The sequence below is a fragment of the Dermacentor albipictus genome, chromosome 4, assembly GCF_038994185.2.
Source record: "Dermacentor albipictus isolate Rhodes 1998 colony chromosome 4, USDA_Dalb.pri_finalv2, whole genome shotgun sequence".
Lineage (NCBI taxonomy): Eukaryota > Metazoa > Arthropoda > Arachnida > Ixodida > Ixodidae > Dermacentor > Dermacentor albipictus.
This window is the reverse complement of record NC_091824.1, coordinates 179,910,680-179,938,232: the sequence shown is the minus strand read 5'-3', so window position 1 is coordinate 179,938,232 and position 27,553 is coordinate 179,910,680. Positions and strand designations below refer to the sequence as shown.

The 27,553-nt window shown below is 47.8% G+C and overlaps 1 protein-coding gene across 2 annotated transcripts in view; it reads right to left on the bottom strand.

Annotated features, from left to right (window-relative positions):
- The window catches only part of LOC135896262 (protein turtle-like), a 594,776-nt gene that overhangs the window by 508,489 nt on the left and 58,734 nt on the right, over nucleotides 1–27,553 (bottom strand). The gene's annotated exons all lie outside the window — the stretch shown is intronic.

Here is a 27,553-nt window from a genome sequence, read left to right as displayed (position 1 = left end):
CTAAATGGGATATAATAGGGCTCAGTGAAGTTAAGAGGCCAAAAGAAGCATATACAGTGCTAAAAAGCGGGCACGTCCTGGGCTACAGGGGCTTAGCGGAGAGAAGAGAACTAGGAGTCGGATTCCTGAATAATAAGAATATAGCTGGTAACACACAGGAATTCTATAGCATTAACGAGAGGGTGGCAGGTCTTGTTGTGAAGCATAATAAGAGGTACAAAATGAAGATTGTACAGGTCTACGCCCCTACATCCAGTCATGATGACCAGGAAGTCGAAAGCTTCTATGAAGACGTGGAATCGGCGATGGGTAGAGTGAAAACTAAATACACTATACTAATGGGCGACTTTAATGCCAAGGTAGGCAAGAAGCAGGCTGGAGACAAGGCAGTGGGGGAATATGGCATAGGCGCTAGGAATAGCAGAAGAGAGTTATTAGTAGAGTTTGCGGAACAGAATAATATGAGGATAATGAATACCTTCTTCCGCAAGCGGGATAGCCGAAAGTGGACGTGGAGGAGCCCGAACGGTGAGCCTAGAAATAAAATAGACTTCATACTCTGCGCTAACCCTGGCATCATACAAGGACGTGCTCGGCAAAGTGCGCTGCAGTGACCACAGGATGGTAAGAACTCGAATTAGCCTACACCTGAGGAGGGAACGGAAGAAACTAGTACATAAGAAGCCGATTAATGAGTTGGCGGTAAGAGGGAAAATAAAGAATTCCAGATCAAGCTACAGAACAGGTATTCAGCTTTAACTCAGGAAGAGGACATTAGTGTTGAAACAATGAACGACAATCTTGTGGGCATCATTAAGGAGTGTGCAATGGAAGTAGGTGGTAACTCCGTTAGGCAGGATACCAGTAAACTATCGCAGGAGAGGAAAGATCTGATCAAGAAACGCCAATGTATGAAAGCCTCTAACCCTACAGCTAGAATAGAACTGGCAGAACTTTCGAATTTAATCAACAAGCGTAAGACAGCTGACATAAGGAAGTATAATATGGATAGAATTGAACATGCTCTCAGGAACGGAGGAAGCCTAAAAACCGTGAAGAAGAAACTAGGAATCGGCAAGAATCAGATGTATGCGTTAAGGGACAAAGCCAGCAATATCATTACTAATATGGATGAGATAGTTCAGGTGGCTGAGGAGTTCTATAGAGATTTATACAGTACCAGTGGCACCCACGACGATAATGGAAGGGAAAATAGTCTAGAGGAATTCGAAATCCCAAAGGTAACGCCGGAAGAAGTAAAGAGAGCCTTGGGAGACATGCAAAGGGGGAAGGCAGTCGGGGAGGATCAGGTAACAGCAGATTTGTTGAAGGATGGTGGACAGATTGTACTAGAGAAACTGGCCACCCTGTATACGCAATGCCTCATGACCTCGAGCGTACCGGAATCTTGGAAGAACGCTAACATAATCCTAATTCATAAGAAAGGAGACGCCAAAGACTTGAAAAATTATAGACCGATCAGCTTACTGTCCGTTGCCTACAAACTATTTACTAAGGTAATCGCAAATAGAATCAGGAACACCTTAGACTTCTGTCAAGCAAAGGACCAGGCAGGGTTCCGTAAAGGCTACTCAACAATAGATCATATTCACACTATCAATCAGGTGATACAGAAATGTGCGGAATATAACCAACATTTATATATAGCTTTCATTGATTACGAGAAAGCGTTTGATTCTGTCGAAACCTCAGCAGTCATGGAGGCATTACGGAATCAGGGTGTAGACGAGCCGCATGTAAATATACTGAAAGATATGTATAGCGGCTCCACAGCCACCGTAGTGCTCCATAAAGCAAGCAACAAAATCCCAATAAAGAAAGGCGTCAGGCAGGGAGATACGATCTCTCCAATGTTATTCATAGCATGTTTACAGGAGGTATTCAGAGACCTGGATTGGGAAGAATTGGGGATAAAAGTTAATGGAGAGTACCTTAGTAACTTGCGATTCGCTGATGATATTGCCTTGCTTAGTAACTCAGGGGACCAATTGCAATGCATGCTCACTGACCTGGAGAGGCAAAGCAGAAGAGTGGGTCTAAAAATGAATCTGCAGAAAACTAAACTAATGTTTAACAGTCTCGGAAGAGAACAGCAATTTATAATAGGCAGCGAGGCACTGGAAGTCGTAAGGGAATACACCTACTTGGGGCAGGTAGTGACGGCGGATCCGGATCATGAGACGGAAATAATCAGGAGAATAAGAATGGGCTGGGGTGCGTTTGGCAGGCATTCTCACATCATGAACAGCAGGTTGCCATTATCCCTCAAGAGAAAAGTATATAATAGCTGTGTCTTACCAGTACTCACCTATGGGGCAGAAACCTGGAGGCTTACGAAAAGAGTTCTACTCAAATTGAGGACGACGCAACGAGCTATGGAAAGAAGAATGATAGGTGTAACGTTGAGGGATAAGAAAAGGGCAGATTGGGTCAGGGAACAAACGCGAGTTAATGACATCTTAGTTGAAATCAAGAAAAAAGAAATGGGCATGGGCAGGACATCTAATGAGGAGGGAAGATAACCGATGGTCATTAAGGGTTACGGACTGTATCCCAAGGGAAGGGAAGCGTAGCAGGGGGCGCCAGAAAGTTAGGTGGGCGGATGAGATTAAGAAGTTTGCAGGGACGGCGTGGCCACAATTAGTACATGACTGGGGTTGTTGGAGAAATATGGGAGAGGCCTTTGCCCTGCAGTGGGCGTAACCAGGCTGATGATGATGATGATGATGAACACTCCCGGTTCTATCTTATCGTTTTCCTTTTTTTTGCACTTACACACCTTTCCTCCACAATGGCTGCTCCATAAATAAATTTACGCCGACTCTCTATGCACCTGTTTGTTGTCTGCCATGAGTCACTAAGCAGATAATTTCGATTTCAGGGGAAGACGAACGCAAGCACAACAGAGCTGATGAAGCAAAGACGAAGCACAGACTATTTAGGGCTATCCAAGCGGTAGCGAGACATCGCGAATGTTGCAATCAGTGTGCAGACTGTAGTAGGACTGCACGAGTCGGGCGACCGCGAGTCGGCTGTGGCTATCGTGAAAAGGCTTTTGTCCGCGACCGTTCACACAGCCACAGAGCGGCCGCCACGGCAAAGGACTGGTGCATGTGACACTAATAGAAGGAAACAAGAATACATGGCGCAAATGGTAGACGCCGTAACCTTCCTGTAGTATTTCTACGACTGCCTGCTCTGTTGTGAAATTTTATACGTGCGGATCGGCCTCATTACGTCTTTGCAGCCAGTAGAAATGCACAAAAATATTTTTAGAGCCCAGGAAGCATGAGGTACGTGACATTGCAGTGGGAGTCTTGCTTTTAATTTTGTTTATTGTGATATCAATGAAGTGGACAACCCAAGCGATTTATCGCCGTCAACGTGGGCGTCGCCGGGGGGCTCGGCATATGTTCCGATATGTGCGCCCTTTACGCTTGCCCATTCCTTGTATGCGGGTTATCTCGCCACACTATTCACTCAGTAAATCTTATAATACCAAGCCTTACGTTACTGACTAAAATGTTCATCTAGATTTCGAGAACGTCAGCCTACAAACAAATACCACCAAACATCCCATTCACCGCTCACGACCTTCGTCTTAAATCTCCTCAGACTGGTAAATATCAAAGGTGCAAAACAATGTCAGTGCTCAAACCTGAGAGTAGTGTAATTTTACTGGCGCGGCTCCTTACAGGCAGTGTATAGCGGCTCCTGTGCGCCTTCATTGCAGGCCTTACACGGCGTGTTCCTAAGGGTGCCAGAAATTGCGCTGCACCTGCGTCTGCGTTATTCTGACCCACGCATAGTTGGAACACCATCCGAAAAGTTCAAGCGCAACGCTGTGCCTTGCTATCGCAGTCAGTGCTATCGCCGTTGGGCAAAACTGCAAATTGCTTAAATATCAGGACTCAAGCAAACACATACACATAAGAGTATTTAACCGTTCATTGGTCGGACGCGGGTACGTAGCGTTGCCAGCGAGGCCGCTGGGTCACTCGCCGTCGTGATCCCAGCTGGGTTTGCAGAGTTGCTCCGGATGAGATTGCACACAGGGGAGCGGGTGTCACGTCGACGGTGCTCCGCCTCGCACTGCCCACCACGGCTTGAGAGGCGGTTAAAGAATGCGCGTCGCCTGCTACATCCCGCGGGTCGTCTCCCCATTCGATCGGTTCGGCTACACGAACGGCTTCTGCGGGCAAGGCCGCACTCTTGACGACGCGGCAACGCTTGGACGAACATCAACGAGAGAAGGCGGCCGGTTCCCCTCCGTACCACGACAGACGGCGCGGAATGCCTCCGTCAAGCGTGCCGGCGACGCGTGCACCACGTGGCAGCCATAGAGAAAGAACAACCACTGCGGGGTAGCTCGCTTATCATTCATTTATTTATTTTTTAATGCCAATAGCTTAAATCAATAGCCGGTTGACGTAAATGAAGATGTAACGCTGCGGCCATTGAATTAATACTGAATAACAATGTCGCCCAGGTGACGGTGCTTCACAGCACACACTGTTCAAAATTTTCAAAATGTATGCGAGATACCGCAGTTGCATGCATGCATTTCAGCCAGCATCAGTTATTGGCACTTGTTACCTACAGCCATAGAAAAAAAAGAATAAATGTTTGAAAAAGGCAGACGATTCGCATCCTTGTTTTTCGTAGTGATTCGAATCAGGTCACACGTTCTTCTCGGTTGCATTACGACATAAATGTTTCAAGATATTCGCACGAAAATGAAAGAATAAAAACTCGTTTAGTCGCTTGTTGTCTATGAAAAAGGATATCAAATTTAGATCACAATCGCTTGGATGTGCCACGTTTTGGAGTCCGATGGTAACGCCTTTTTCTCAGTATTTTACTTATAAAACTACAATTTTCACAATCACGCGTAACCGTAAAGATGACGCTTTAGTACATAAGAGAAAATATGGCAAGGGGAGGGGGGGGGGGCAGTGTGTAGGTTAAGGAAGTAGTGCAAAAGAAGCTTCGGTGTCTTCGTAACTTTTATTATTATTACTATTTCTTACTATACTATATATTACTACTACTATATATTACTACTTACTACTACTACTATATATTACTACTACTACTATATATTACACCAGCGCTGTCCAATGCGATCACAACTAACATCCATGTCCTACACAGCACTCAAGGCCAAGCTCTTCGAACACATCTGGGGCTACCTCGAAGTGCTTCCAGCGTAGCAACCATGACAACCACGAGAGACCATTGAATACCGATTTGCATAGCTGTCGACGAACTCCGGGGGCATGTTCGCCATATATCCAGAGTCCCTGACCACCATCTCGGTCGCGTGCCTGAGAAAAGACCCAAGGCAGCGTTTCCTAGATCAGTTAGGCAAACCAGCACTCTTTGTCAATGAGGCACACGCCCGCAACAAGAACGCCATCGCCTCTGTGGTGCTTGAAAAAGCCTCCTGTGTACGTTGGTGTTCCAGGAATTATGAAGGTGGGTAGCCTGACCAACACGTCTCTCAAGCAGATCACATAGTAAGTTTTGCATTGTTTGTACGCTAACCGAATCCATGTTTACACGGACGGTTCGGTCATGGATTATTCCACGGGTGCCATCGTTACACCATCTCAACCGGTCGTCATCAAGTTTAAGACTTCACATATAACGACATCTACAGGTTCCGAACTGGCCGCTCTTTGAGCTGCTATCGAATACGTTGAATAGAACCGCTTAACAAATGGGCAATATTTTGAGATTCGACATCAGCCCTCTAAAACTTGCTAAGTATGGACAGCTGGGCTAGTTGGCTGTGATTGACATTATGAAACATCGTTCCAGAGCACAATTGAACACGGACGAGAAGAAAAGGACAACACAAACGCCGGCATTTGTGTTGCCGTTCTCTGTTGTTTCATAACTCAAAAGCTTTCGAGGTTTACGTTTACAACGTGGTAATTACGAACAGCTGGTGTCCCAAATCAACGAAATTTGCCATTGCGCTTCTGAACGAGTACATGATATAATCTTTCAGGGGCTGCCGGGACATTGTGGCATCGTTGGTGATCACCTCGCCGATGACGCTGCCCGACGTGTCCAGGCTGCAGCGCCGACACCCTTTACACCTTCATCGAGAGTACAGGCTGCAAGAGAGCTTCGCAGTCTCACTCGTTCCATCGCGTTCAGTTACTGGCATTGACCTCACTTTTACTGACATTGACCCATCACTGAAACTGAAATTAGCTGCAAACTTTTCACGACATGCCGCAACCCAGCTGTGTCGGCTGTGGGTAGGAGTAGCATTCACTAACTTCTACAGCTATCGTATAGGAATGGCGGATTCACCGATGTGCGCTAAGTGCAAGTGTGAAGAGACCATCAGTCATCTTCTGTGCCACTGTTCTCGCCTTGATAACCAACGTCAGACTCTCCAGTGTGCCTTGAATAGACTGGACGATAAGCCATTCCAGAAGCAAAGGTCTTGGGAGCCTGACCTCGCAGTTCATTAGCCCAGAAAGCAATTCGAGCGCTTCCTCACTTTTCCTCTTCCTCTCTCTCACTTTTACGTAAAGGACTCCGCTGATTTCATCGACAAGGTGAGGAACGTGACTATAGACAGCGAAGACGTCATGGTTTCCTTTGACGTTAAGTCTATGTTCACAGGCAGACCTGTGGATTATGCTGCTGAATGCTGCCAAACAGCATTGCAAAAGGACACATCTCTGCCTTTGCCCACCCCATTCGGAGTCGACGACGTGTGCGGCCTCTTGGAGTTTTGCTTACGCAACACATATTTTTCATTTAATGGATCATTTTACAGGCAGGTGTTTGGAACAGCAATGGGAGCATCGGTGTCAGTGTCTTGTGCCAGCATTGCTTTGGAAGCCCTCGAAGATAAAGCCCTCACGAAGTTGCAGTCCGCCCGCAAATTCTCGACGATTGTTTTTCCATTATCCGCCGCGAAGACGTCGTACCTTTACTGCAGCACCTGAACTCTTTCCAAAGCACAATAGAATTCACGGTTGAAAAGGAGTAAATGGTCGCTTGGCCTTCCTTGACGTTGAAGTCATGCGCACTGCGTCCGGCCTTTCCACTAGTATTTATCAAAAGCGCATGCCTACACAGGGAAATATCTGCACTTTGATTCGGCCCATCCCCTTGGACAAAAACGATCTGTTCCCTTACAAAAATGACTTTAGACTGTCTATAGAAAGTCTATAGACTTCTTATAGACGACCTTTCCTTTCTATAGATTTGGACTTTTGTTGATACAAAGTCTGTGGACTGTCTATAGACGAAAGTCGATAAAGTTTCTATTTCTTTTTGTCTATACGCAGTCTATAGACGGTCTATAGAAAAAGTCGATAAGGTGTTTGCTCTTTTTTGCCTACTTCCCCTCTATGGACTACCTATAGACGAAAGTCGATACAGCTTATATCTATTTTTGTCCATACTTTGTCTATAGACTTTCTATAGACGAAAGTCGATAAGGTTTCTATTTCTTTTCTCTACTCGCAGTCTATAGAGAGTTTATAGAAAAAAGTCGATAAGGAGTTTGTTTCTTTATTGTATCCTTCCCCTCTATGGACTACCTATAGACGAAAGTGGATTACGGTCTCTGTCTATTTTTGTCCATACTTTGTCTATAAAATTAAATTAAATTATGGGGTTTTACGTGCCAAAACCACTTTCTGATTATGAGGCACGCCGTAGTGGAGGATTCCGGAAATTTCGACCACCTGGGGTTCTTTAACGTGCACCTAAATCTAAGTACACCGGTGTTTTCGCATTTCGCCCCCATCGAAATGCGGCCGCCGTGGCCGGGATTCGATCCCGCGACCTCGTGCTCAGCAGCCTAACACCATAGCAACTGAGCAACCACGGCGGCTATACTTTGTCTATAGACTTTCTATAGACGAAAGTCGATAAGGTTTCTATTTCTTTTTGTCTACTCGCAGTCTATAGACAGTCTATAGGAAAAAGTCGATAAGGTGTTTGTTTTTTTTTGTATCCTTCCCCTCTATGGACTACCTATATACGAAAGTGGATACGGTCTCTATCTATTTTTGTCCATACTTTGTCTACAGACTTTCTAAAGACGAAAGTCGATAAGGTTTCTATTTGTTTTCGTCTACTCGTAGATTATGGACGGTCTATAGAAAAAAGTCGATAAGGTGTTTGTTTCTTTTCTGTCTACTTCCCCTCTATGGACTACCTATAGACAAAAGTGAGTACATGTCTCTATTTTTGTCCATATACTCTGTCTATAGACTTTCTATAGACGAAAGTCAATAAGGTTTTTATTTTTTTTTGTCTACGCGCAGTCTATAGACGGTCTATAGAAAAAATTCCGTAAAGTGTTTGTTTCTTTTTTGTCTGCTTCCCCTCTATATGGACTACCTATAGACGAGAGCCGATACAGTCTCTATTTATTTTTGTGCATACTCTGTCTATAGACTCTCTATATTAGACAGTTAATAATAATAGTCGGCTAAGGTTTCTATTTCTTTTTCTCTCCTGGTGTATTGAATGTCTATATAAGAAAGTCGATAATATGTAATGCCGAGTTCCCATACTCCCCGCCCTCTGCGAAGGTGATGATATGGCACTGGTTCTTGCGCGACCGGCACCGCGTGCAACCCCGGCGCGGCGGGCAAACCGTGCATACTGCTAGTCGTCATTCGGTGCAGCTGCACCGAACGAGGATCGCGGCGGAACAGGCAACGTCCGAGTCACAAAGGTCTTCCAGGCACCCGAAGGCCCTAAACCTGGCTGCTTCCCGGACGTACACTTCGCGAGACCAGCTGGTGAAGGTCAGATGGTGATGATGTGGCAAAGGTGGTGAATAAGTCGCGAAAGCCGGCAGACCAGGTGGTGAATTCACCACCTGGTCTGCCTCTGAGTTGTCGTGGTATTGCATGTCTATAGATTAACAATAGACAAACATCGTTAATCTGGGCCCAACCCGTGAACGCTGTAACCAAGCGCAGGTACCGGTGGATAATACGTAGCAGCGTTTGATATAAGCCATTGAAGTTGTATACTGCTGAGATTGCTGTAGAACCTATTTGTAGACATTAGTATACACATAGTGTATACCTCCGCATTTTTGACCACATGATATGATCTACGTAGTCGGCCTCGGCAATCCCAAGACAGTCTTCACAGTTGTCGCATCACTTTTGCGGCAGTAGAATAAAGAAAGCAAAACGCCGATCCAATTGTTATAATAGTTATGAACGCCAGCTTCAGCTACAAGTGGATTCCAAACAGGCATCGAGCTAACAGCAAGGACACTCGTAATGTTTGTAGCTGACAACGCGGACTTTGTGAATGTGCGATGAACCGATGTCGCGCATGTGGTGTTCGCGTTGTGTGTCGTCCGATTCTCGGATACTTTTCACATTTTCTTCATACCTCGGCTGCGTCACTAACATAGGGCGGTTTTTTGTTGACTGATATCCTGCACTATAAAGCCATCAAAGTTTCTCATTCACTTAAAATAGGTGCCAAATTATCAGAGCCCACCCTGTATTTCGCCGGCGGTATGCCTGGGCAGCCACGCATATGAGTACCTCAATGCTGTACTGATTGCTTTGACCTATCACCGGAACAGAAAATTAGCACTAACATACGTGCGGGCATCACATTTGGTGGTACGCTGGAAGATATGCTACAAGTACGCTGTATTACTAATCGACGCTGGCAATAATGCGTCTGAAACGTTTGAAGGGCCCTGTAATGGCTTTTACAAACAGCGCATTCAAGTTAGCGTTCCAGTCTCATACGATAGCCCACAGCATTTGTCATACAACCTGCCAGCGCATTTCCTTCGTCCACGAAAAAAGATGAATAATGGTGATAAAGATGAATAAGCCACCCGTTCCGGCGCGCATGGCGCGCAGAGAGAGCGAAAAAAAAAAAATGAAGGAGGAAAAGGCGCTCACACTCCTCCGAGCACGCGCACCCTCGCGCGCGGAGCTCCTGCGCATGCTCGGAGATCTTGCGCATGCGCGGCGGTGCGCCATCTCAACGAGTGCGCCGGGCACGTAAACGGTTGTACCCAACGTTAGTAGACTAGCTTCAGTTTTAAAACTCGGCGCCGTCAACGGCGCCGTTGCGCGGAACCGCCACCAGCCCGCGCCTTCGTGGCGCTGCAGTCGCGCCCGGCTTCACTTACTCACAGGCCGGCTACGCGGGCGGGCCGGACTAAGCGCGCGGTGCAGCGTTGGTGTATTCTGTGGTTCGTTGTTGACGGCGAATTTCAGCAAGCGTGTCATCCGTGGAACTGTAGCCTTCGCCGAGTTTCTTAATGTCAGCAGACGATGCCGACGTGCAGCGTACCTGGCTTCAGAGCTGCTATCGGAACGATCTCGACAGTTCGGCGTACCACTTTTTCTGTGCTCTCAGCAATGCGACGCTTTGTTCGGCGTGAAACAGCTATTCTTCGTGCCGACCGGGAACTCTCTGCGAAATCAACGGCACGCGCTCGTGCCACTGCTTCACTTCTGTCATCGTAATGGGGAGGCCACGTTTACGGGGTATGAGCCATTCCTTAAGGGAGTATGAGCCACTCATGGTCTTACGCAACGGAAATTGGCCTCGAGCTCCACCACTGGAAAAGCTGGCGCCACCGTCGGCGTGACGTGCTAGGAGGGATCACGTGGACATAGCGGCCGCGTCGGCTGCTTCGGGTGCGCCGAAGCGAGCTGAAAACGAGTTTAAATTCCCTCGTACGCTGCGGTTTTCATTTAGTGGCGAAATTTTCCCGCTTCGAGTGTCTCCTTTACAACGCTTGGAAGCACTACAATATGTAGTGGCTGCCTTTGAAGGCGCGCGACATGGTAGGCTACTGCTCGGTGCCGCAGGGCCGGACACACGTAACGGAGGCCGGTGTCAGCCTTCTTCACACATAGCCGCAGGACAAGAAGCTGTGTGAAGCTTGGCTCGCGAAACATAAAACCGGCAAACAGTCATCGGCTACAACTCGGGTATGCAGCAAGCACAGAGGCGAGGAAGATTTCTGCTACGGCGCCCGGTCTGCGATGTTCTGAAAACGCGCACTGAGACGCACGCCCGAGTCCGCTGCCCGACTAATGTCATGACGGTTTGGTCTATGAACTTTTCGATACTATAGATACTGGCAAGTTCAGTGCAGTGGAAAGGCAGCGGTAAGAAGCACATTTAAAGAAAGCATGGCATATGGTCATGTTTGTGTTATGAATTAATGCACTGGATTACAAAAAAGGAGCAGCGGGAAATTGCGCGCTGAGAACGCCGATAAACATAGAGTGCGACGCAACTCGAGAAATAGTATCGAAAGGTCAAAGAATTTTGAAGAAAAAAAAAGATTGAATCGTCGCGACGGCACATCACAGTCCCCGTAGGTGTCGAAGTCCCTACAATGAAATTATTTTTGAACAGCTCTGATAGCGCCCACGCAACAATGGTTGCTTGTATACTGTCAAATGCTCATATTCTGCGGCCTAAAGCTCATGGCACGGTGCGAAAACGCGCGCGCGGAGAAAGCGAAACAGTGCGCGGACAAGCATGCAGACGCGCAGTCGGTCGCTGCGAATCTACGCGATCGCTGCATTGAGGCTTCACTCTATTACGCTCCATTTAGTTATACAAACACTATATGAACATATTTCACATAGTTTGCTCTCAGCGTTTACCTACCTTTCAAGCAATTAAGTAGCCGGTTCGGCAGACTCCATCGCGGCGACCGCGCGCAGTGGCGTTCACTGTACGTATTCGGTAAACAGATAGCGACTGTAAACGATTGTGTGCTTTCAGTTGGCCCACGATTATTATTTAGACAGTAAGAAACTTCTCTCGTTTCGAAAGTACTTACAGAAATGTCCGGGAAAGCTCGCGCGTGGTGTTTTCAGTGAGCGCTGACAGCAAAACCTATGAGGAGCGCGCCACGTGATCCCTCATACTACGCCAGCGAGGCGCTTCCGATAGAGGGCGACTCCGTAACTCCTCGCCGCCAATACTTAATTTTGAAGAAATTTATATCGAAGAATGTACAAGCGGCAAATCGCAGGCGAAGGCTGCTAACCACGCCGCCGAGCAAACTCGAGACATCGAACGCAAGCGACAACTGCGGGCATACCGTCAGTGACGTCGTTGTCTCCGTCGCAGCCGCTTGTGCGTGTAACCTCATAACTGAGAAATACTTTAATGAACCCTCGGGATTAACCCTGTGATAAACACAGGGGCCGCCCGTTTCAGCTTCGCTGATTTACCATCTTCACGGAATGAAAAACCCAACTTCTTTCTTTTTTTTTTTGTGGCTAGTGTGTACAAAGACCAACCTCATCTTTCTTTTTGTAGTGCTTCTTTGGCGTCTTGAGAAGCTTCGGTGGGGATGAAGTTGATCCTACAATCACGCACTTTGGCCAGATATTCAGGCCCGTGAGCCTAAACTGCGCGACGACAGGAAGAAACACACGGCATCTAGAAACGCAGCTTCTGCGCTTCGCTGTATGCGTTTCCTTCTTTCGTGCAGTTTACCCTTCTCTCAGTATTAACGAACTCGCGCGATAAATCTTATTGCAGTAGGTGGATGCCGCCTTCTCGTGGTATCACTAATTCGGACAAAGGAGAACGCCAGCGAGCGTGAAACGCGCAAACTGCCCGCCCGCACGAGCTCAAGGCTGTGACGAGGCGTCTGCAGTGGAGCCCGATGAAACAGCGCGGCCATCTGGCGGCTGTCACAGAAGTGGCGACAGCGGCTGTAAGCGCGTGGGCGGGGAGTCAGGGGTGGTACACTCTCAAGTTCAACAAATGGCCACAGAGGGCGAAAAAATCGACCGCGCGCCGCTGCTAACAAAGCCGACCTAGTATCGTGACCTCGGGATGCGTTCGTTAGTTCCAACATTTCCCGGTAGAGGCGTCGTAATAAGCGCAATTTTATCTTACAAACTTTCTCTTACAATTACTGAAGCATTTTCTTTTACATAAAAACAGGGCAAAATTATCATTACTAATTAGATATTGTACTCTTTGTTAGTAAGTTTATTGTTTCTTCGTCATTATAAACGCAAATAGCGTTCAGCATCATCGATCTTTCACGTGACCTCTGGCCTGAATTTAAAATTTTTACCGGTATTTCCGAGTGCACGGCGGCACGGATTCATTCGTTCGTACACTCAAGACTGGTTGCTTCTTTGTTTCTAAAACTAGTTTCTTGCGCTTCGATGTAACTTGGGGTGAAGTTACGTGTTTGCAAGCGGACATGTAAGCCCGGCAGTTGGGTTTCGGTCGTGAGCCATTCGGAACATGTCTGCATCGAAACGGGAGCTGGATTTTGCTGCGGCTGACAACGGCAATAACGGTGAGTCGTTTAACACCGCTGCTTCAATCGTTATATAATATCTGTCTCATTACCTTCCAGGCGGGCACAAGTTAACGAACTAGATCCTGCATTACATATGGGCAGTGAGGATCTCAGTTGCTGTTTCCTAAATAAACCTTTACTTGCGAGGCTGTCGTTTGGTTTACACACACAACCAGGAAAGAAAGAGCGATATCGGAACGTGCGTCTCATTTTTCATGTTATTGTAGCCGTGGTTGTAGGTGACTGAGTAGCCTTATCAATATACATATTAAACTTTTTTTTCGAGTCGGCCGGCAACGTCTTTCGTCCACAAAACTGAATAATCCTTTGGTAAAATGAAGTGAAAGTACAGAATTTAATGTATTAAACAGTTGCAAGCATGATAATTCACCCATATTTCGTACTTGTTGGTTCCAAATGTTCTTGCTGTTCAGATTGGTTTACCGTAGGGCATTTATTTTTGCAGTAGTGAAGCGGTGCATCACGTTCGTGCAGAAAAATAATGCATCAGTTCTAATAGCTTCATGACTTTCATGCATTTGCTTGTAGAACTAGCAGTGTGATCACTTCTAGTGTATAAATGAACCCACAAATGTTCTCATTTGTGATCTTAATAGTACTTGCGCTGTTGACATGCATTGTAGTTAGGCAGACCTCAATTTTATGGACAATAGCAATATTTATTTAACATGCTGCTTAAGCACCCTAGAACAGACAGTGTACATTTGCATGTGTTCTGTAGTCGCAAATCATTACAACATATATGTCACACCTTTTTGCATTTCATATTGCAAAACTTTGCTTTTTCACTTTCTGATTCAGTCAAAATTTCTGTTCCAGACATGCAGTAATGAGGACGGCGCCAGTATAAAGCAACACACTCCATGCACTAAACAGAAGCTGCTGCCTGCTACAACAAGGTCATTGTGTGGACATTGGCTACTACTACAAGGTAAACAACACATGGTTCAGAAATAAATATGTTTGATCTATGCTGTATTGGCTTGCTGTTTGCAGCAGATATGAATGTTTGTTCATATTTATGGTTCAGTGTAATTGGTTCGAACATATAAAACACCCATAAATTTGGCTAGTCTGTGCTGTATTTCATGTGTCACCGTTTTGCCCCAACAGAGTCTATGCCAAGCACATCTTGGTCGTCACAGCAGCTCCTATCTGCACTAACAGGAAGGGGCTGGAGCCGAATTTGCAAGGCTTTTACACCAAGAACAAAGAAGCACATGCACAAGAATATGCATGAGATATCAAGTCTGCAAAGGACTGTGTTAAGACTGCAAAGAGCTTCAGCCACCATTCCACCAGCACGGACATTTGGCTGAGTCATCCAGGTAACTCAAAAAGGACTTTCTAGAAATTCTTCGTCTTCAGATGCACCTGCAACATCTGACCAAGCACGGACGACGCTGGCCAAAAGATTGGGTTCCATCAGCTTGCCCTTAATCAGCTTCCTAGCCATGTTAATTCCGTTTGTGCCAAGTGTAATTTTTCTTCTATAAATGCAAGCTTTCTCATTGCCCATTTTTGTTAGAGGTCATTCATCCTCATCTAAATATAAAGGTCAACCGATTCTTCGCTGATACTTAATACCAGTCACTGTCTAGCAGCCTAACATATCTGTAGCAGTATCTTCTAGTGTATGTTGTCATGCGCAATTACTCTCCTGAAATAGCTGATGCAGCATCGGCATGCGTCTTGCATTAACCTATGCACATGTGCTATGCACCATTTTACTTTTCTTGATGTTTTTAGCCTTCAATGCTTGCAGAGCAGAGTGGCTTCTCTCTTGAATGCAAGCTTTCTCATTTTCCATATTCCTAGTCTTGTTGATGATTGCTCCTCTTCCTTGATAGCCTGGGTCTTTGTGCAAGCTACAGTGAAGTGATTGATTGCAGAATCTGGTTTTGCTGCCACACTTGGTTGTGGTAACTGTGTTACGTTTCTCAGATGTGGGGGCCTGGTCAGTTGCATTGGTAAGCAGTCCCTCGAGGTAAGCATTTGCTCCTGCAGTCCGCAAAGCGTCATAGACTCCCAGTATACACACACCGTAACTGGTGCGCTCCGTTTGTTCTGGCCTGCTGCAGCCATGGGTAAATTGTGCTTGTGGCCTACCTCGGCCATGATTTGCTCAAAACGGAGACCAGCATATGTGCTTACATGGTTCGAAGTGTATGAAGTTGATAGCCGTATGGGTGGAAAGGCCCGCAAGAATGGCTGCCGAAGGTGATGCCCACAAAAGCGACTTGTCCACATTGCGACAAAGTGGGACACAAAGTGTGAGCCACACATAGCGGCCCCCGAAAGAAAATAAATGTGCAGGTTGGAAAGGAGTTAACGCTAAAATGCCGGGTAGTCCATGTCGCTGTGTTGGTTGCGGCAGCAGATGCCTGCGTCACCTGATTGCTTTGCAATGGAAGTTGCTCATCTTCAACGGCAACTGTTGGTTCAAACAGGTGCAAGGCTCTGTCCAATCTGTTTGTACAGCAGGTTTTCGCTCGTTACCAGACCACCACATGTGACAAAGGCAAGCATTATGCCTGTAAGATGGTTCGTAGCCAATGTATAATGTATTGTCTGAATCTCATGCGGTGACTGATTGCCGTTTAATTTTGCTTTTATGTCACTTGGTTACGGTCGCAGTTTTATGTTTTTCGAATATTGCGGCCCGGTCGGTTTCACTGGGAAGCAGCCTCTCGTAGTAAGCATTTGATCCTGCAGTCTGCACAGCGACATAGACTCCCAATTTAGACACACCGTGATACGTGCTCCCCGTTCACCCTTTCCTGCTGCAGCCATGGGCAAATTGTGCCTCTGGCCTTTCTCGGCCGCGATTAGGCATGAACGGAGACCAGCATAAGTGCTTACATGGTCGGACGTGTATGAAGTTGGGTGGAAAGGCCCGCAAAAGTGGCTGATGAAGGTGATGCCCACGAAAGCGACTTGTCCATATTGAGACAATGTGGGACACCAAGTGTGAGCCACACATTAGCGGCCTCCAAAAGAAAAGAAACATGCAGGCTAGAAAGGAGTCAATGCTAAAATGATGGGTAGTCCATGTCGCTGTGTAGGCTGCGGCAGCAGATGCCTGCGTCACCCGACTGCTTCGCACTGCAAGTTGCTCATCTTTAACAGCGACTGTCGCCGCAAACAGGTGGGACACTCTGTCCAATCTGTTTCTGCTGCTGGTTGTTGCTCGTTAGTAGACCACCACGTGCGACGAAGTCGGGCACTACGCCTGTAGGTAGGCAGCTCAATGTACCCTAAGAGACCCGTGTATGTGAATGCTCACTGTTGCCATATGGTTCGTCGCCAATGTATAATGTATTGTCTGAACTTCATGCAGTGACTGATTGCTGTTTAATTTTGCTGTTATGTCACTTGGTTATGGTCGCAGCGTTATGTTTTTAGAATATTGCGGCCTGGTCGGTTGCACTGGTAAGCAGTCTCTCGAAGTAAGCATTCGCTCCTGCAGCCTGCACAGCGACATAGACTCCCAATTATCATGCACTGTGATTCGTGCTCCCCGTTCGCGCTTTCCTGCTGCAGCAATGGGCATATTGTGCCTCTGGCCTTTCTCGGCCGCGATTAGGCATGTACGGAGACCAGCATACGTGCTTACATAGTCCGATGCGTATGAAGTTGATAGCTAGATGGGTGGAAAGGCCCGCAAAAGTAGCTGATGGAGGCGATGCCCACGAAAGCGACTTGTCCATAGCGAGACAATGTGGGACACAAAGTGTGAGCCACACATTAGCGGCCCCCGAAAGAAAGGAAACGTGCAGGTTGGAAAGGAGTGAACGGCTAAAATCTGGGGTAGCCCATGTCGCTGTGTAGGCTGCAGCAGCAGATGCCTGCGTCTCCCGATTGCTTCGCAATGCAACTTGGGCATTTTTAACGGCGACTGTCGCTGCAAATAAGTGGCACACTCTGTCCAATATGTTTCCGCTGCTGGTTCTTGCTCGTTAACCTGACCACCACGTGCGACGACGACGGTGAGCCGTTTACGAGCTCGCGTCAATGATTCCAGCGTATCTCGACATGCAAATTTTATTTCTGCTATTGCACGAGAATGTACACTGCTTGTCTTTTGCCAATAAAGTCGCGCGTTCTGTTCACTCACTTGTGGCTTGTTTGTATGGGCGTCAGTAGAGGCTCTTGGCAATTAGAACGCACCAGCTACGCGGCAGCGAAGGCATTGACGCATGCCGCCTAGCCTGCGGAGCAAGCACGGCGCGTACCAGCGTACGCGACCGGCAAAAAACAGCCATATTGAATTTTGCGCTAAAAAAAAAAATTGCACTTCCGCTTCCGGATTGAGCAACGTCATCTGGCGTCCCCCAAAGTAAGTTCCATGCGCTGCCGCTGCTTATTTTCGAACCACGGCGGAAGGTACAGTTCCCCTTCTCTAAGTACCTTCTTTATTCTATGGGGGAGTCTTACAACTGAAGCTAGTCTAGTAACGTTGGGTTGTACCGGTGTGCGGTGTCCGCCTGAACGTTGGTGTCTGTGTATGCGTGTCATCTTTGTGGCATCACACGTCAACTACACTGAACGGTAAGCTTTAGCAAAGATGTTTTGCGTCAATAGCTCATGATTATGTGATCACATTTCGTAGCGCGAAGCGGCTGCGTGTAGCGCAGGCGACTCGGGTATAGTGTCGGTTTGTCGTTGACATCGTTTCATAACGCGCTTTTGTTCTCGCTTCTACTATACGGAATGTTTTACGGCGAGCGATCGCTCGGGCTTGTTGATTTTCGCATAATAGTTTAGGTGCGTAAAGAAGGAAGCTACACCATGTTTTAACTTGATATTGAGCTACCACTAAGCGGATTGTGTATGTTGGGCAGCCAGTGTGGTAGATCTCATTTCGTGGCGCTTGATCCGGCCGCGATGAACGCTGCGCCGCATGTGTAGTGAAATTCTCGTGACACGCTTTACGTATATATCTCGCAATTGTGTTAGCATCAAGAATGTTCTGACAGACACGTATAGTTAAATAACTGCTAACGTACTTGGATGAAATGCCGTGTTTGCGGGGCATGCATCAGCAGTGTGTGCACTGCCGTTTTCGCATTGTTTAAAGGTAGCAGTATTTTTAAGGTTTCTGGCAACCAATCTAAATAATTTTGGGAAGTTACCGCAAGCAAAACACGAGACTTGAAGAAATGTCGAGCGAAAATCTCTAGATTCACCCAATCTATTTATATGCAACCACAAACGCTCTTGGAGCATGAAACCTGCGATAAGCTCAGTCACTCGCAGCTTCGCAACTTAGCCGAAAAAATTGGAGCACAATAAATTAGTCGCTCCGGGAAGCACCTTTACACGTTTCAGACTGAAGGCATTGCGTTTGACGGTAGTTGGAAGATTTGTTTTTTGTCTCTTTTTTAAACAGTTTAGCAGCAGAAGTTATCTTTCGAGCTATATGAAAAGCGTTAAGCGCCTTTCGATGCTTCGGGGTTATGCAGTTTACGTGCTCTTAATCTCTAGGCAGCTGCTGGCGCAGATTCGCATTGTGCCAGTCGTGCACGGTATGAAGCCCTTGTCGTGCGCAATAAGTGTTCCGGTTTTCATTACTGTTGCATGTAGTGCCGTTGTCTTGGACAGACTGCATACTATATGCGCTGTACAAAAGAAAAAAGAGCCAGATTATCACTTTGGTGGTCTTAGTAGATAACGCACAGATTATTCAAATAATTCAGTGGACATTGCATTTGTTCTACCCTTATTAACACACCTAAGAGATCGTAACATGTTTTAGTTGATAAGTAACCTGATCAGTACGCCCCCATTCATGTGCATTCTACTGAAAGTGTGGCAAATGTATTCATCTCGAAGTATGAGAAAAGACACAATGCAGACTGTTCTAAGCGGAAATAAATTGCAAATGTTAACGTGATTGTTCAAAACTGCAGTCAGTATGCTGAGCATGTTCGATCGGCACGGGCACATTGCATTAACACCTGAAAAATGTGCACAGTCCAGCAGGGTATCTTTGCTTCAACAATTATTATTATAGGAATCGTTTGGGATTCTCACATTCCTTTTATTTTTATAAGTACACTGTGTGTCACATGAACCTGTCTTGAAACGAAACGTACCGTTGCTAACACCGGCGACCATTATGGTTGTCTAACTGCTTATCATACTGTAATATAACGAAACATCATAATGGTACTGATTAATATTGCCATGTAGTGTTTAGTCATAGGTAAACAAAGTTAACTAGAGGCATAAGTGGTGAGAGCAAATTATATAGAAAACTACTATTGAACCGTAAAAATAACTCATTGTATAGTTTTCCCTCACATTGTTGCATTTGTTTTACGCGTGTCTCTGTGTCTTCCGTGCTGTACTCGTGTGGCCATCAATTACGAACTTGCCGAAGCCCTTGTGAGCTTTATTAAACAAGGGATTCAAGTCAGTTGCATCTAATACTACATGTTAAGTGACTGACGTGTTATTCGTTTTATCTAAATATTATGGACTGGCACTACTTGGCAAGCATTAAACCATAGTATTTTTTATTGCACTTAAGCTGCAGGCGTCATAGATTACCAGAAAATTTTCATGAAAACAGCCAGGAAAGGCTTGGTGGTGGTGGTGGTGAAAACGTTTATTTCCTCTGAAAAGAGGGAGTTACATGGAGGGTGCTCTGGAGTCAGGCTTAGTGCCTTTCCCCTCACAAACACTAGGTGGAGTCCCTACTACGGGACCCCAGTGGCTTCCGCTGCCGCCATAGCTCGTTCGACCATCGCCTTTTGGGCTTTCAGGTCGCAACAGGCGAGTAGGGCCGCCTCCCAGTCCTCCCGGGTGGGGTTTGGGTGTGGAGTAAAAGCAGGGTTGGAGGGGCACGCCCACACCATGTGGTAGAGGTCCGAGGATCTCTCCCCACAGTGCGGGCACTCCCCGGAGAAGGCAGGAGCAAGTGCTTTAGCGAGGCCGGGCACATCACGGTGTTCGTGACAAGGCGGAGGAACAGGCGTTCCTCCGCTCTCGTTAATCCTTTACACGGGTAGGGGTACAGTTTATGTCTATCTTTGTATAATTGTGTTATTTCCTTGTAAGTGTAGGTCGGCGTGGCTTCCGCTGCTTCTTCAGAAGTGGCGGGGGACGAGGTTGCCCGGTTAGAGAGCGCGCGGGCGGCTGCATCTGCTGCCTCGTTTCCTCCTAGCCCCGAGTGGGCCGGAGCCCAGACTATGAAGCGGTGGGATGGATCTCCTACGTACGAGCTATTTTGCAGTAGCCGGTAGGCCAGGTACGGGACCCAGCCTTGTTGGACGTTCCGACACGCCCCTCGCGAGTCGGTTATGATTGTCTTGGAATCGGAGTGTGTTGCCGCTAAAGCGATGGCGACTTCCTCTGCTTGAGTGACGCTTCGGGCTTTGAAGGTGAGCCCGTTCACCGTTTTGGACTCGTGGATCACTGCCGCCGTGTACCACCCGCCATGGTGCGGGCCGGATGCGTCCACGTAGTATACCCCGGGTTTCCTTCCGTAGTGGTGAGCTAAGGCCTCTGCCCTGGCCCTGCGTCTACCCTCGTGGTCGTCCCTGGACATCTTAATTGGGAGTGGTCTTACGTGCAGGGCGTAACGCCATTCCTGAGAGAGTCTTACTCTCTCCTCGGTTAGAGTCGTGTGTTCTATGTGCAGACGGGCCAAAAGGCGGCGTCCTGACGGCGTCTGCGATAATCGCGTGTATTGACCTGTGAGGTGGGCTTCTCTAAGTTCATCGAAGGAGTTCGTCATACCCAGACCTTGGAGTCTCAGGTTAGACGTGGTTATCGGGAGGTCGAGGGCCTTCTTCGCCATTTTGCGTATTATCACCTCGATGATGTTCTGGTCGTGTTTGTTGAGGCGGAGATAGGGGGTCGAGTACAGGATTCTGCTTGTTACAAAGGCATTGGCCAGCCGCAAGGCGTCTTTGCTTCGCAGTCCCCCTTTCTTGTTCGAGACTCTGCGGACCATTCGGCCCACCTGATCTCCCACCTTCTTTAGTTTGTCGAGCGTGGTCGTCGCCAGCCGACGCTGGTGGATGAAAAGACCTAGGACTCTAATTTCTTTTCTTTCGGGTATCGGTTCCGATCCAAGTCTCAATTCTATCTTGTTTGTGCATTTTTTGTTGGGGCGAATGTGCACGAATTCGGATTTTTGAGGGGAGCAATGAAGGCCACATCTTTTCGCGTACTCGTTCGCCGCGGTGGCCGCCTCCTGCAGGCTGGCCTCCATTTCACCGAGAGAGCCCTGCGTGGCCCAAATGGAGATGTCGTCCGCGTACAGCGCGTGTTGCACTCCCGGGACTTTCTCCAAGTGGACCGGCAGGTTCTTCATTGCCAAGTTGAAAAGCAAGGGGGATAGCACCGCTCCCTGTGGCGTCCCTCTCGTGCCTAATAGAAAGGGGCCGTGTTCCGCGTTCTGGATCCTCACGTAGGCCTGTCTGTCCGTGAGGAAGCGTTTTATATACTCGAAAGCGTTCCTGCCGCATCCCGTCTCTGATAGGTGTGTGAGGATCGCCTCGTGTGTCACATTATCGAAGGCTCCCTTTAGATCTAGGGCCAGCACTATCTTATCCCCGTTCGGATGTTCGATCGGGTTTAGTACCTCCCTGCTGAGTTGCAGCAGGATGTCCTGAGCCGATTTATTTGGCCTGAAGCCGTACATCGAGTCGGCGAAGACTCGCTTGTTTTCTAGGTACTCAGATAGTCTGTCTCTGACCATAGCTTCCATCAGTTTACCCACGCACGAGGTGAGAGAAATAGGTCTTAGGTTATCCGTATCTATGGCCTTGCCCGCCTTGGGGATGAAAGTTATCAGCGCCGTCTTCCACTCCGTGGGAAATGGAGCTTCGCCCACCCAAATCGAATTAAAGTGTTCTAGGAGGGATTCGTATGCGCGGTCCGGCAGATTGGCTAGGAGTTTTACCGAGATCCCGTCCCTTCCTGGCGCGGTCCCGCGTTTCATCCTCGCTAGAGCGGCCTTGAGTTCGTATATTTTGAAAGGTTCGTCCAGCTCAGCATTTTGGGCTCCATTGTATCTGTAAGCGTCTCCCCTTGGATCTTGGGTTGTGGTCAGGTACTGGTCCCGAAGCTTCAGTGCAAGCTGGGCCGTATATCCTTGAAATGCATGTACCGCTCTCTGCAGGTGCTTGTGCGTCTCGGTGCGCGTCTGGTTGGGATCTATGAGTGCCCGGAAGAGGCGCCATGTGTTCTTGCTAGACATCTGCCCAGCGGCCGCGTTGCACCTATCTACCCAGTTCGCGTCCGCGAGTTGCGCCGCGTACTCCGCCGCTTCTTTAGTGATTGCCGCGATCCGAGCTCTTAGCTTTCGGTTATGCTTCTGTCTACGCCATCTTTTGACCATGCTGCGTCTGGCTGCCCAGAGGTGGAGGAGGTGGGTGTCCACGTCCGTCACCGCCTCTGAGAGCTTTACCTGCGTTTCCGTCGAACGCAGGTTGATCAGCAGCTGTTTTGTCCAGGCTTGATATCCCTGCTCCTGGATGGAGCTTACCTCGTATTCCTTTCTAAATTTCGTCCAGTGCGGCAGCATAGTGTGCCCCGTAGGCCTGGTAAGGGGTTTCGTACGGATCGTTATGGTGATCAGGCAGTGGTCACTACCGAGAGTTTCCTCCGTATTCGTCCACTCCACTCGCCTCGCGTTTTTCGTGAAGGTTAAGTCGGGACACGTGTCCCTCTGCACCGAGTTCCCTATCCGCGTGGGGCACGCCGGGTCAGTGTGTAGGGTTAGACCTAACGCGGACGCCGCCTCCGCTAGCTTCCGTCCTCGTATGTCTTCTCGATGATAGCCCCATGAGGGACTCTGCGCGTTGAAATCTCCCATTACTAGTAACGGGTCTCGTCCTGCTACCCTGATAGCTCTGCTCAGGAGTGTGGAGAAGGTTACGTTTTTTGCTTTAGGTGGGCAGTACACGTTCAGGATGTGTAGCGGCGAATCCTCCTTTTTCAGTGGCAGAAGAGTCACCATCACGTGCGAAAAGCTGGTTTGTAATTCTAGATCTACCAAATTTGCAGTGTAGTTTTTGTGCACAAAGATGCACGTTAGGGGGTCGAGTTGGAACGTTTTGTAGTTTGTGAGGCTCACGTTCCCGCCAGGTTCCTGTACGGCCACCACTGCCGGAGTATGCTCGTACGTAGACAGGTGCATCCTAAGATCCGCTCTCTTAGTCCTCGATTTCAAGCCTCGACTATTCCACTGCGTTAATGTTATGGGACTCTTTTTAGTTTGTCTCGCCATGTTGTATCTGGAGATTGTTGTTATTCTGGAGGGGAAATTGCTCCTGGTGGTCTTCCTCCTCGTCCTCGCTTATCACCCTACGCATCCTGTAGGCTCGGGGAGTCTGGAGTCTCCTCGTGTTAGCGTATTTGCGAACCGTCATCGCTTTCGCTATCTGTTGTGAGACTATGGTGGGAATGGATTCCTGGACCCTTCTCATCATAGCTTCTAGTTTATTTTCAAGACTAGGTTCTGTGTCGCTTTCCATCGCCTCCTCTTGCTGAGGTGGCTGGGGTTTAGCTAGCGCACTTTCTAGTTTGCTCGTTAGCACCGCGATCTGCGCTTTTAGGGCTGCTATCTGGTTTCGTAACTCGGTTTCTACTGGGTTGGGTGTGGGTGGAGAGGAAGGTTTGGGAGGAGGAGGAGGAGAGGCGGTCCCACTCACCTGCCGCATCCCGTTCTGGACTATGCTGGCCCAGGTCTTCTTTTGCTTGGGTTGATCAGAAGTCGACTCCCTGCTAGGTGGAGGGGGCGGGAGATTCCCGCTTCCTCCCTTCTTCTTCTTCTTGTTTTTTTTCTTCTTTTTCCTCCTCCTTTTCTCCTGATTGCTGGGTTGTTGCTGCGCGTTCGTGCGAAATTTCGCCGTGCAGTCTCTGGAGTTCGTGGCGTGTTCGCCGCCACACACCGCACATTTTGGGTTGCACAGGTGAGGGGACCGCACTCCCTCCACAAACGGGGCTAGCGTTCCGCAGAGTCCGCAGTTTTCTTGTCTCGGTGTCGGGCAGGTATCTGGCCTATGCCCCACTGTGCCGCACAAGTTACACGCTGGTATGGTGCGGCGGTACCTTGCTACCGGTATGACTTGCGCGTTGTACAGTACAGCTCTGGGCTTGTACTTGCCTTCGAAGGTGATTCTGGCTTTGTTAGAAGTTCCGAACTTTCGGATCTCCAGGATGGTGCTTTCTCCGTGAAAGCTTTTCACCTTCCCTCGCAGGGACTCGGTGGTTTCCAGATTGGCCACTGTGATGACTCCGTGAATCTCGTTGTCTTCGCTCTGTTTTACGTACCCGTGCAAATGGAGGTCTGCTCCTTCTTGGATTTTTATCGCAAAGTCCCCGACCAGTTTGTCTGCCGCGTGGATGCTCGACGTGCCCACGATGATCAGGTTTTGGTCCGGGGATATTGTGAAGTAAAAGTTGTCCGCTTCGGTCTCCCCGACTCGCTGTCGTAGGGCTAGGCCTAGCTCACCGTGTTGTAAGTTCTTCAAGCTTGTCGCCGTTAATGGTTTGATGATTAGCTCCACATCGTCTGGTCTAAATCTGCAGAGAAACTTGGGTTTCCATGCAGCTTTGACTTGCCTTGGGCCTCCGGCTGCGCGCTCATCGGGTGCCTTGTCGGGTTGCGCATGGTGGCCTCCGTGAGCTGACGTGGCCTTCCCTTGTGCGCAGGCTTGGAGTTTCTGGGCTCTTGTTTCAAAGGCCCGGATCACATTAGCGTTGCAGGCTTGGTCCCGACTGGTCTGCGGCACAGTTGTCCATGCCATGCCTTCCGGGTCGTAGCCGCGTTGCTGGTTTGCGCTTGCCATGTTGGCTTGGAGCGGCCTCCCCGCCGCCGAACGCCGGCGTTCAGCCTTGAGGCTGCGTCGCGGCGCTATGGCGGATGGGAGGAAAAACGCTTAAAAAGGTCAACAAATCGGCCCACCGGAGTGGGAGTGGTCTCCCTGCGTGCCGGCTGACTTGCTGGTCCTGTCAAGTCCAAAATTGTCGGGATCGAACGCGTTGGGCCGCCGCCACGGTCGAAAATCGCCGGAGCCGATGTCCCATGCGTCCGCTCGCTACGCGCGCTGGTAGCGTCTCAAGGCTTGGAAAAAGATCGGGAAACATTAAATTGGCCACATAGGTATGCTGTCTTGTTACATGTCAAAGTTTCCAGAGAGTCTGTGTTAAATATATTCTTAAAACGTTTCACTTCATAAAAATTGAGGGAAATTGGTTCTATTTATTGAAAAAGAAAGAAAGTCAAGCAGACTGACAAGGCATTTCTTACTCAATATGTTTTTTTTTGCGTTAACTAAACGTCCTGAACCTCGATAGCCTAGAAAAAATTTTCATCTTTCAAAGCACCTTAAATAATTTACTGTGATAGAATTCATTCGAACTATACTATCAGTTCTGTTTCCTAGGAGGTGCATATCTGTCGTGCTCTGACACAAAGTGCTCGTGTGGTATTTCGGGTGCTCATGTGGTATACCTAACTTGGAAACCTGTTAGCATGCCCAAGAGGCCTCATCACCTGCAAGAAATTAAGGTACCATATCAATACAATCAACCCATCTGCCATTTGTTGAAGTTATGGCCAATGACCCATTCATTTAAATGTATGAGAAATACATTTTAATGTGTACTAAGCAAAATAAATTACAATCTTAGGCATGATACTGGGAATATTCCAGTCACGTCTTCTGAAAACATCCCTCTGCACGGGCATACTTAACTACCAGCCAAAAAAACTGTACAGACAGCCCAACTGGGTAACGTTTCCACAATAAATATAGGGACCATTTGGGATAGGTACAATAATGCATCATATATGAACTTGTCATAAAAGGGAACATACTGTTGCTGACCCGAGCAGCAGTTGTGACTGTTTAATTGTTCACCATACCATGCAATAGAACATTGCATAAAGGTACTGATTTGTATTGACAAGCAGCCATTAGTCATAGTTAAACCGCATTAAGTATTGACTTAGATGGTTTGAGTAAATATATTCAGCTGCTTAATGAACATACAAAGAATACACATCTGTTATTTTTGCCTCATATTGCTGCATGTACTTATTTGCAGCATACACCTGCAGCACCTTTGGGACTAATGACACAAAGGTCAAGGCCAGCCTGGCGACCATGCTTGTCAAGGAGTAGTGTAAATATTTAATCTGTTTCCATAATAGCATAAGACAAGAATTTAAGGAATTCATGTATTATATCGAGCAATAAAAACGGTTAATGCATTGCCGGTGCATTTGTTTTATTTTTTGCACTGCATGATTCAGCACTATATAAATTCTTTCTGTTTGTGCAACATATATGAAAGTACAGCTGGTTCAGGAGCTTTATTAATCTACTAACGGTAATGCATAAGTGCAGATGAAAAGGAACAGGTGCACATGCATAATATCTGCATTCCATGCATTTCCATGCATTTCATATCTATAAAATGAAATGAAATACATTCAAAACGTTTTGCTACCGCATGTAATGAAAAAATGGCTGTGGCTTAGGTAAGGTTAAGCCCAGGATGCGAAGCATACTAGCCTTTATTTTAGTTGTTGAACCACTGTTTAGCCTGGTGAACTGCTGTTGCTTGGCTATATTTGGTTCGGCTAGACGAAGAAACAACTCATGCATTACTTCTTCGCCTTCAAGAGTGGAACGCGACAGCGTTCCCGTCAACCCGCCAAGGGGTGTAAGACAATGGGCTACAGGGCAGCGACTACGCGCCCCGCATTGGACGCGGTGAGCGTCGAGCAAAGCAGCGTTCGGCGCGGCAACGAAATGTGCGCCTGAGCAAGAGACGCACGCCTTAGAAACAGCGCGTTTCTAAGGCAACACCGCATTCACTAGAGGCGCTTTTGTACCGCTTTGAAGCGTTGTACTCGTGGCTCAGTGGTAGCGTCTCCGTCCCACACTCCGGAGACCCTGGTTCGATTCCCACCCAGCCCGTCTTGCAAGAGTTGAGCCAAAGCCACTTTTCCTCTGTCGTGACGTCACGGTGTCACGTGATTTCATGGTCACCGCCGCGCCTGAGGAGCTGGGTTGAGCCCTCGTAATATGCTTCGCATAAAATGTAAACTAACTTGTAGATAGCCGCTATGGAGTTATGGCCTTATACACTCTTTGTAGACTTGTCCATAAAATGTCTGTGTCTATAGAGTGTCTATAAATTAATGAAAAT